General features: G+C 39.1%; 1 long non-coding RNA gene across 1 annotated transcript; it reads left to right on the forward strand.

Moving 5' to 3' along the window:
* The first annotated feature begins 6,242 nt into the window (after positions 1–6,242).
* On the forward strand, positions 6,243–11,374 carry LOC116856516. The gene is made up of 3 exons (XR_004380586.1): positions 6,243–6,295; positions 6,588–6,624; positions 11,290–11,374. It is a non-coding gene; the product is annotated as an uncharacterized LOC116856516 (long non-coding RNA).
* The last annotated feature ends 302 nt before the right edge of the window (positions 11,375–11,676 follow it).

Genomic DNA, 11,676 nt, shown 5'->3' on the forward strand with positions numbered 1-11,676 from the left:
GAAAAAGGCATGGAAGATATTAGAGAAACCCTCTCGGGAGATATAGAAGCCCTTTCTGGAGAAATGAGAGAACTAAAATCTAACCAAGTTGAAATCAAAAAAGCTATTAATGAGGTGAAATAAAAAATGGAGGCTCTCACTGCTAGGATAAATGAGGCAGAAGAAAGAATTAGCGATATAGAAGACCAAATGACAGAGAATAAAGAAGCTGAGCAAAAGAGGGACAAACAGCTACTGGACCACGAGGGCAGAATTCTAGAGATAAGTGACACCATAAGATGAAACAACATTAGAATAATTGGGATTCCAGAAGAAGAAGAGAGAGAGGAGGGAGCAGAAGGTATGTTGGAGAGAATTACTGGAGAGAATTTCCCCAATATGGCAAAGGGAACAAGCATCAAAATCCAGGAGGTGCAGAGAACCCCCCTCAAAATCAATAAGAATAGGTCCACACCCCGTCACCTAATAGTAAAATTTACAAGTCTTAGTGACAAAGAGAAAATCCTGAAAGCAGCCCGGGAAAAGAAGTCTGTAACATACAATGGTAAAAATATTAGATTGGCAGCAGACTTATCCACAGAGACCTGGCAGGCCAGAAAGAGCTGGCATGATATATTCAGAGCACTAAATGAGAAAAACATGCAGCCAAGAATACTATATCCAGCTAGGCTATAATTGAAAATAGGAGAGATAAAAACCTTCCAGGACAAACAAAAACTGAAAGAATTTGCAAACACCAAACCAGCTCTACAGGAAATATTGAAAGGGGTCCTCTAAGCAAAGAGAGAGCCTAAAAGTAGTAGATCAGAAAGGAACAGAGACAATATACAGTAACAGTCACCTTACAGGCAATACAATGGCACTAAATTGATATCTCTCAATAGTTACCCTGAATGTTAATGGGCTAAATGCCCCAATCAAAAGACACATGGTATCAGAATGGATAAAAAAACAAAACCCATTTATATGTTGCCTACAAGAAACTCATTTTAGACCTGAAGACACTTCCAGATTTAATGTGAGGGGGTGGAAAACAATTTACCATGCTAATGGACATCAGAAGAAAGCAGGAGTGGCAATCCTTATATCAGATCAATTAGATTTTAAGCCAAAGACTATAATAAGAGATGAGGAAGGACACTATATCATACTCAAAGGGTCTGCCCAACAAGAAGATCTAACAATTTTAAATATCTATGCCCCTAACGTAGGAGCAGCCAACCATATAAACCAATTAATAACAAAATCAAAGAAACACATCAACAATAATACAATAATAGAAGGGGACTTTAACACTCCCCTCACTGAAATGGACAGATCATCCAAGCAAAAGATCAGCAAGGAAATAAAGGCCTTAAGTGACACACTGGACCAGATGGACATCACAGATATATTCAGAACATTTCATCCCAAAGCAACAGAATACACATTCTTCTCTAGTGCACATGGAACATTCTCCAGACTAGATCACATCCTGGGTCCTAAATCAGGTCTCAACCGGTATCAAAAGATTGGGATCATTCCCTGCATATTTTCAGACCACAATGCTCTGAAGCTAGAACTCAATCACAAGAAGAAATTTGGAAAGAACCCAAATACATGGAGACTAAACAGCATCCTTCTAGAGAATGAATGGGTCAACCAGGAAATTAAAGAATAATTGAAAAAATTCCTGGAAACAAATGATAATAAAAACACAACGGTTCAAAATCTGTGGGACACAACAAAGGCAGTCCTGAGAGGAAAATATGTAGTGGTACAAGAAACAAGAAAGGTCTCAGGTACACAACCTAACCCTACACCTAAAGGAGCTGGAGAAAGAGCAAGAAAGAAACCCTAAACCCAGCAGGAGAAGAGAAATCATAAAGATCAGAGCAGAAATCAATGAAATAGAAACCAAAAAAAACCAATAGAACAAATCAACGAAACTAGGAGCTGGTTCTTTGAAAGAATTAATAAGATTGATAAACCCCTGGCCAGACTTATCCAAAAGAAAAGAGAAAGGACCCAAATCAATAAAATTATGAATGAAAGAGGAGAGATCACAACTAACACCAAAGAAATACAGATAATTATAAGAACATACTATGAGCAACTCTACGCCAACAAATTTGACAATCTGGAAGGAATGGATGCATTCCTAGAGACACAACTGAACCAAGAAGAAATAGAAAGCCTGAACAGACCCATAACCAGTAAGGAGATTGAAACAGTCATCAAAAATCTCCAAACAAACAAAAGCCCAGGGCCAGACAGCTTCCCGGGGGAATTCTACCAAACATTTAAAGAAGAACTAATTCCTATTCTCCTGAAACTGTTCCGAAAAATAGAAATGGAAGGAAAACTTCCAAACTCATTTTATGAGGCCAGCATCCCCTTGATCCCCAAACCAGACAAGGATCCCACCAAAAAAGAGAACTACAGACCAATATCCTTGAAGAACACAGATGCGAAAATTCTCACCAAAATACTAGCCAATAGGATTCAACAGTACACTAAAAGGATTATTCACCATGACCAAGTGGGATTTATTCCAGGGCTGCAAGGTTGGTTCAACATTCACAAATCAATCAATGTGATACAACACATTAATAAAAGAAAAGACAAGAACCATATGATACTTTCAATAGTTGCTGAAAAAGCATTTGACAAAGTCCAGCATCGTTCCTGATCAAAACTCTTCAAAGTGTAGGGATAGAGGGCATATACCTCAATATCATCAAAGCCATCTATGAAAAACCCACCGCAAATATCGTTCTCAATGGGGAAAAACTGAAAGCTTTTCCTCTAAGGTCACGAACACGGCAGGGATGTCCGTTATCACCACTGCCATTCAACATAGTACTAGAAGTCCTAGCCTCAGCAATCAGACAACAAAAGGAAATTAAAGGCATCCAAATCGGCAAAGAAGAAGTCAAATTATCACTCTTTGCAGATGATATGATACTGTATGTGGAAAACCAAAAAGACTCCACTCCAAAACTGCTAGAACTTGTACAGGAATTCAGTAAGTGTCATTGATATAAAATCAATGCACAGAAATCAGTTGCATTTCTCTACACCAACAACAAGACAGAAGAAAGAGAAATTGAGGAGTCAATCCCATTTACAATTGCACCCAAAACCATAAGATACCTAGGAATAAACCTAACCAAAGAGGCTAAGTATCTATACTCAGAAAACTATAAAGTACTCATGAAAGAAATCTAGGGAGACACAAAGAAATGGAAAAATGTTCCATGCTCCTGGATTGGAAGAATAAATATTGTGAAAATGTCTATGCTACCTAAAGCAATCTACATATTTAATGCAATTCCTATCAAAATACCATCCATTTTGTTCAAAGAAATGGAACAAATAATCCTAAAATTTATATGGAACCAGAAAAGACCTCGAATAGCCAAAGGAATATTGAAAAAGAAAGCCAAAGTTGGTGGCATCACAATTCCGGACTTCAAGCTCTATTACAGAGCTGTCATCATCAAAACAGCACAGTACTGGCATAAAAACAGACACATAGATCAATGGAACAGAATAGAGAGCCCAGAAATAGACCCTCAATTCTATGGTCAACTAATCTTCGACAAAGCAGGAAAGAATGTCCAATGGAAAAAAGACAGCCTCTTCAACAAATGGTGTTGGGAAAATTGGACAACCACATACAGAAAAATGAAATTGGACCATTTCCTTACACCACACACGAAAATAGACTCAAAATGGATGAAGGACCTCAATGTGAGAAAGGAATCCATCCAAATCCTTGAGGAGAACACAGGCAGCAACCTCTTCAACCTCAGCCGCAGCAACATCTTCCTAGGAACATCGCCAAAGGCAAGGGAAGCAAGGGCAAAAATGAACTATTGGGATTTCATCAAGATCAAAAGCTTTTGCACAGCAAAGGAAACAGTTAACAAAACCGAAAGACAACTGACAGAATGGGAGAAGATATTTGCAAATGACATATCAGATAAAGGGCTAGTGTCCAAAATCTATAAAGAACTTAGCAAACTCAACACCCAAAGAACAAATAATCCAATCAAGAAATGGGCAGAAGATATGAACAGACATTTCTGCAAAGAAGACATCCAGATGGCCAACAGACACATGAAAAAGTGCTCCACATCACTCGGCATCAGGGAAATACAAATCAAAACCACAACGAGATAGTACCTCACACAAGTCGGGATGGCTAAAATTAACAAGTCAGGAAATGACAGATGCTGGCGAGGATGCGGAGAAAGGGGAACCCTCCTACACTGTTGGTGGGAATGCAAGCTGGTGCAACCACTCTGAAAAACAGCATGGAGGTCCTCAAAATGTTGAAAATAGAACTACCCTATGACCCAGCAATTGCACTACTGGGTATTTACCCTAAAGATACAAATGTAGTGATCCGAAGGGGCACGTGCACACAAATGTTTATAGCAGCAATGTCTACAATAGCCAAACTATGGAAAGAACCTAGATGTCCCTCAACAGATGAATGGATAAAGAAGATGTGGTATATATACACAATGGAATACTATGCAGCCATCAAAAGAAATTAAATCTTGCCATTTGCGACGACGTGGATGGAACTAGAGGGTATCATGCTTAGCAAAATAAGTCAATCGGAGAAAGACAACTATCATATGATCTCCCTGATATGAGGAAGTGGAGATGCAACATGGGGGTTAAGGGGGTAGGAGAAGAATAAATGAAACAAGATGGGATTGGGAGGAAGACAAACCATAAGTGACTCTTAATCTCACAAAACAAACTGAGGGTTGCTGGGGGGAAGGGGGGTGGGGTTATGGACATTGGGGAGGGTATGTGCTATGGTGAGTGCTGTGAAGTGTGTAAACCTGGCGATTCACAGACCTGTACCCCTGGGTATAAAAATATATTATATGTCTATAAAAAATAAAAAAATAAAAATCAATAAAAAATTAAAAAATAAAAAAAATAAAAGAATTGGGTACAGTGTGTTTGAATTTTTTGTCTAGTCCTCTGGAGAATTAAGTGAAGTAAATCATCCCAAGTCACAGAGTCTCTTGCAGAACGTAATTTAGCTCTTGACTTGTGGCATCCAGAGCCTTGGTGAACTCCATGAAACCACTCTTTGGCCATCCCTGTATGGCTTCTCGTTGCATAGAGGAGCTCTAGACTAGAAGCACTGAGATGCCAGTTTTTATTTCCAATCAGTGTGAACTGATAACTTTATTGATAAAATCCAATAAAAACAAATATTGTAAAAATGAAGTTAAGAAAGACCTACAAACAGCTGTCCCAAGTTTTTATTATTAGGTTTAACAGACATAAAATTATTTTGTTAAATTGCTTTAAGCCTTTTAAAATTTCTTATGTTTAGTTTCTATAATTATCTCATGTGGGCTAGTACCAAATAATTCCCTGATTGGCCCTGGTTCTTGAACTACACTCTGAGGGATACTGCCTTACCTCTCCTCTTATCCTCTGCCAGAACTCCTCTTTCTTACATTTAGGATATAAGTGAAGCCAACTGCTTTTGGGAAGGGCTGTATCTTGAATCTTATTTGAACACTGTCTCCAGTTAGGCTATAAGAAGCACAATTTAAAATTTAATTAACATTGTAAAAATTATTATTGAAGAATCAAGAAGCCATTCTTTGAATTACCCAAGCAACGGATCTGGATATCATATAGTATATGACTTTGAGAGATGTAGTAAAATTTCTGAAATCAGTTCCTTAAAAATCAGTCTGTTACCAAGACATGTGAGGAAATAAATGTCTTTCCTTTGCCAACAATTCCCAGATAATGTGATTGCTTCCAAATAAACATAAGAACCAGAAAAACAAAAAAACTAATCATCCTGGGTCATGTATTCCAGAAATCAAATTGTGCATTTAGCATTGCTAAATAGGATTATCAAATCATTGCTCAAATCGTAAACTTTCCAAAGTGGAAGTGCTTTTCTGAGGAGCAGAGACTCCTTCCTGCCCCCCACAAATTTACCATAGTTATGACCGAACAATGAATCTTTCTTTAGTTCTTTCCATAAACAGAATTGAACAAAATGAGTATATTAGTGTCATCAAAACTTGGCTTGGCTTTGAAGTTGGGATGCTTAAATTATTGTGTTGGGATTTTAAATTTCACTTACTAATAGATTTTGTGATTTTATTTTACTTGTTTAATAATTAATAAGTATAGTATTTTATTAAAATGCTGCCGTTATTTTTCTTTTTTTTAATTTGTGCTTCATTCTTTCTCTAAGTTCTATTTAATGTTTACTTTTCAGGAATTACCCAACTCTGTCTTTCTGGTGATGGAGGTAGGTAGTATATGTGCTGTTTAATTTACTTCAAATTGCTTCTGGTTAATATGTACTTTAAAGTGGACAGTAGATTGTTATTTGAAATTTTGAATTAATAAAGTCCATTTAGTGACTTAGATTCTACTTTATAAGGAATATATAATTAAAAATCTTGATACTATAATTCTTGATTTTTCAGGTTAGATTTACATTATATAGAAACTATTTTTAATTAAAATTAGCTGATCATGATTTGAATTAATCTTGAATCGGTTTCCTTATTGTAATTATCTTTTCTTTTATGTATCAGTACTGCAATGGTGGAGACCTGGCAGATTATTTGCAAGGTAATTTTTGTCTGTCAGTGTTCAATAAAGATAGTGCTGTGGTCTGTTGAATCCTCAGAGTTACTTCCGAAATAATGCCGACCCTGTCTTCTGCACTTGTACAGAAATGTTCAATAAATATTTGTGTATTTGTTTAAGTGTGATTGCTTTGCTGACCAACTGTTGTTTATTGTGGTTTTATTCCTAAACTTGCGGATAAGTGCTTCCCTCTCTCTGTTACTGTTGGAGAGATGGGTCCTCTCCCCAAGAGAGAAAAAGACCAGATGGTTCTCATCTTCAAGAGACTCTCCTGGGTTGCCAGCTGTGAACCTTTAGTCCCTTTCATTTCTTTCAAAATTAAAAAAAAAAATCACAATGCAAAAAATATATCTAAGAATGTGTTTATCAATGTGAATCTTTCTTGTAAATTAAAAAGTTACAAAGGATTAGTTAAAAGTAACATTGAAATTTTTCGTGGCAGAGGTAAGATTTTAGTACTAGATGGTGCTTGAAATTCTGTATCCAGAATGTGTATAGGCAGGATGGATATAAGGCATTCAGATCAAAATGTGTCTGTCTCCCACAAGTATGTTTCAAAATTGTGTTATATGAGGCCAGCTGTTGATCCCTTAAAATGCAAGGGAAATATGCAAAAAAATATCTCAACCTCTAAACTGGTCATGGCGGTTGGTGGTGACCCTAAGACTTACAAAGGGTGTGAACAGTTTACGAGAACATAATTAAAATGTTCAATTTCACCTAGTAATTAGGGAGTGCAACTGAAAGTGAGCTTTGAAAAATCTTTGAAATATGAAACATCACTGCCTTTCAAAAGCTGCATAGAGATTAATAGGAAGAGCCCTGGGAGTGTTGCCCCCGTGCCTGCTTGGTGTGGTGGTGGGGGAGGTGGCCCCTGGGCGCCAAGCTCCTTGCAGCCCATGGCGGCGGCGGTGGGCCTGGGTGTATAGGGGACAGCAGCGACCCTAGGACCCCGACGACCATGGACGCCACAGGGTCCACTGCCAGCAGAGCTCCCGCGGTCCGCATACATCAGCTGGCCAGCTGCGCACTGCAAGTGCCACCTCGGAGAAGGAGCAGAGCCGGCATCCTGTTCGTCCTGATGGGCGAGAGGCAGGCCCAAGGGGAGCCGAGACCCCACTTGGTCCCGCGCTCTCCTTCCCTGAGGGGACCGATGCTCCGAGGCTCCTGCTTACCAGGGCCAGTCCCACCGGCCCTGCCCGCTAGGGGCCCTCCACAGTAGCCGAGCAAGAGCGGCAGGATCCCTCCGGAGCCAGCACGCTTTAGGGAGGCACTGGGGACAGAGACAGTGTTTGGAAGCTCGGTTTTTGACTGTTGCGGAAGGAGAGGAGGGAGTGAGTGACTGAAGGGAGGAAGGAAAGGAAGAGAAGAAGGAAAGGAACGAAGGAAGGAAATTGGTAGCCCTCCCCCCATTTAAAAAAAACATAAATAGTGGAAACTCTGCCTGAGTCCTTCCCTAGTCCCACTCCCGTCCTTACCCCCTTACCTTGAATTTGGGAGTTTATTGCATGTGTAGTTTTGTGTTTTTTTCCAACCAAGATTCTTTTTTTTTAATCCTTATTTGATATATATCCATATAGATATAGACCTATATATAGATATAGACCTATATATATAGATCTATATCTAGATCCATCTATAGATATATAGGTCTATATCTATATATATAGATGGATCTATATCCATATATATCTATGGATCTATATCTAGATCCGTATATAGATATATATCTATATCTATATATAATTTTCCCCCCAAAATGTCAGTTTCTAGTAGATAGAGTGCGGTGAGCCAGGCACTTTCATTGACCACTGGCAGAAAGAAGTTCAAGTTAGAAAACACCCTGCTTCTGCCTGCCCAGTCAGAGAATCTCGAGTTCCTTGCCAGTCTCAATGATCCGGGTAAAAGCATCTTCCACTGGGGTCAGATTGAGTGGCTCCCTATCAGTTCGGCGCCCTCATTAGAGTATCAGTTTCCCTCAGTAACTAAGAAGTCCTCCTCGCTGATGCAGGCGCTGCTGCTGGTGTCGCAGACTTAGGTTAGCTTCGCAGCAGTTTCCTGTGTTATGCTGAACTCCTATTTGATATTACAGAGCAGGAGTGTTAGAACAGAGGACCTGCAAGTGAGGCCTTCACGGGCTTGAGTGTTGGAGTCAGATGAGCTGGTTTACAGCAGGGCCCCCTTCACAGCGCTTGACTGCTGTGGTTTTGTTCAAGTCCTTGAATCGCTCACTCCCTGGTCCTTCTCTGCCACAGTCCTTAATGGAATCCCTTGTTGTTTGAAAACACTTGTAAAGACATAGAAAAGAAATCCAGACCTCAAGGAATTATCCAGAGTTAAACCATCCAGTAAGATAACCACCAACCTCATGGGGCTATGGAGCTAGTCCGAAGACAACATGCAAATGTGAATATATTTGATTTTGAGCACTTCAAGGAAGAAAACAGTGATATCTCACTAAGGATTTTATGTTGATTACAAGTGAAATTGTTTTGGATGTATTAGATTAAATATATGTTAGTTAAACCCGTTTCTTTTTAGTTTTTAAAATGTGGTTACTAGAAAATTTAAAGTTACATATGTGGGTCATGTATTTCTGTTGGAGAGCACTGGTCTGGACGATCTAATGCTGTTCTAACACAACACGATCATTTAGTCCTTTTATTTGCTTTGATAAGTAAAATGCCATTCACATTTTCAAAGGACAGAAAGCAAATTCTATGGATTGTAAGTTAAAAGCATTTTAAATTAATTAGCAAGGTGTACTCTACCGTGCATTCTGGCAGGATTCATTGAGTGTGGCAGCTGTGCTGAGTCTCCTCCCTCTGGGCTAACTTGCTCAAGAATTCATTTATTTGGAACAATTTTGATGTTGGCCGTGCCTTTAAAATACTAAGTTTTTGACATGGGAAATTGAGTTTATGGTGTTGTGTTGAGAAGTATGCATTCCATGTCCATAGAACTATGTGAATATTTACTATAGTTTGTGTTCAAAAACAGCTTAAACTACGTCACTCATCCCCCTCCCCCAAGAACAGTGCTAGAATTTAGACTCTGAAGCAAATAAATTTTAAGTATACTCAATTGTATGTAATGAGGCAAAAATTCAAGTTCTGAGCAGCTGCAGTCATTTATAGTAGCCCTAGTATGAAAATGTAAATGAATGAAATGGAAAACTGTTCATTCTAATTTTTGCAAAGTAACTTAAGTAAAACATTACGAAACTAAAGATCTAATCATCTGTTTGACCCACCCACTAAGATCTGGAAGAATACACTCCATATTTTTAGCAGTGCTTATTTCCAAGGGATGGCATATGGAAGATACCACTTTTTATGTATTTTAGTGTACTTGTATTTCTTTTTCTTTTCAGTGAACATCAAGAAAAGAGCCCCAAAGGATTAAAAAAAGAAAAGTAAAACAGAAAAAACTATTTATAAACCATGGGGACTTATCATATTTGAAGATGTTGAAGACATAAAATGTCATTATAATATGTCTAAAATGATCTTAAAACTAACATTTCATTTGTTCCAAGTATAACGTTGTTTTTATCTTCTTAATCGCTTATGGAAAGTTTATGTAGAGCATATTCTAGAGTTGTATGTTCACATACGGAAGTATGTTCACAAAGGATTTAGTAGGGAGGGTCGTGGATATTAAATCCCTAATGTAGATTCAAGGAATCACACTTGTGACTTTTAGATCCATTGTAATAAAAAGTTTATCTTTGTGTATTGACTATATATGAATAGCTACTCTGTGCTAGGCTTTTTCTAAAGTCTTCATTGCTAAAGGTGCTATCTTGTTTGACTGTCACAACAACCCCATGTGGTTAGTCTGTTTCCAGCTTTTCTAGATGAGGAAGTAGGCCCGGAGGGTTCATCATCCAGGGTCATGCAGTGAGGAGGGGGAGGAGCTGGGATTTGGAGAGAGGCTGTCTGACTCCCGATCGAGCTGTTAACATAATGTATGCCCCGGCATACACACAGACACACTGGAGTGGCCACTGTCTTATGACTACCCTCCAGTAACATCCATACCATCTCTCTATAGTACTGAAAACAAGTAGAAGTGTTCCTTCTTAAAGGTGCCTAGTGATGAGAGATACTGTGGTGGGGCAGGAGTGTTGCAGCAGGAAAGACGAGGGAGAGCCCTGTGGGAGCGCAGACCCCTCACAGCTACAAGTGGTGGGAAAAGGTCCCACTCTCCATTCATTGACCCCACCTGCATTTAATTTGTGCTCACATAATGCCCGGAATGAAATCTGGATGTTTATCCCAGACCGTTGGCTGATAACAAGGGGCACTTCTATTTTAGTTTGCTGAGGGGCCTCCTGTTTGCAGAGTACCTGTTGTGCTTAGAGTCACGTGGTCACCTTCGCCGGTAAAAATCGGGGGGAAAAAAAACACCAGCGGAAACAAGAGATGCAGATTAAATCAGTACTCTTTACAACAGATGGGGTGAAACATTTAAGGTGTCTGCTCTCTTTTCATAGACTTAAATTATTAGAGTAAAACGGAAAAAAATAATATGACTCCCGGTTCCTCATTCCCTCTCTGTTCTTAACTTGGTTCTGTTGATGGGAGATGCAGATGGTATTTGATTTTGTGTGCTTAAATATTTATGCGATTCCTTTTCTACCAGCTAAAGGAACTCTCAGTGAAGATACTATTAGGGTGTTTCTGCATCAGGTCGCAGCTGCCATGCGGATTCTGCACAGCAAAGGAATAATCCACAGGGATCTCAAAACCCAGAACATCTTGCTGTCCTATGCGAATTGCAGAAAATCCACCATCAGGGGTATTTGCATCAAAATAGGTAAACGGCCATGTAGTGTTTGATGCAAAGGACAGTCTTGGGACTCTGTAGTTTTAGAAAGTTTTAGCTCAACTTTGTTGGAATGATGGGTTCTGTTGATGCAATTTTGAAGTTTTATTGAGTTCAGCAAGGTGCATTTGCATATGGGAGCCTTGTACCTTACTGGCAGCCTACCCTTAGTCTCAGAACCGAGGGGCCCATGTTGGGAACTCC

This window comes from Lontra canadensis, unplaced genomic scaffold (genome assembly GCF_010015895.1).
Source record: "Lontra canadensis isolate GAN:19392208 unplaced genomic scaffold, GSC_riverotter_1.0 scaffold110, whole genome shotgun sequence".
In the NCBI taxonomy this organism is placed as follows: domain Eukaryota; kingdom Metazoa; phylum Chordata; class Mammalia; order Carnivora; family Mustelidae; genus Lontra; species Lontra canadensis.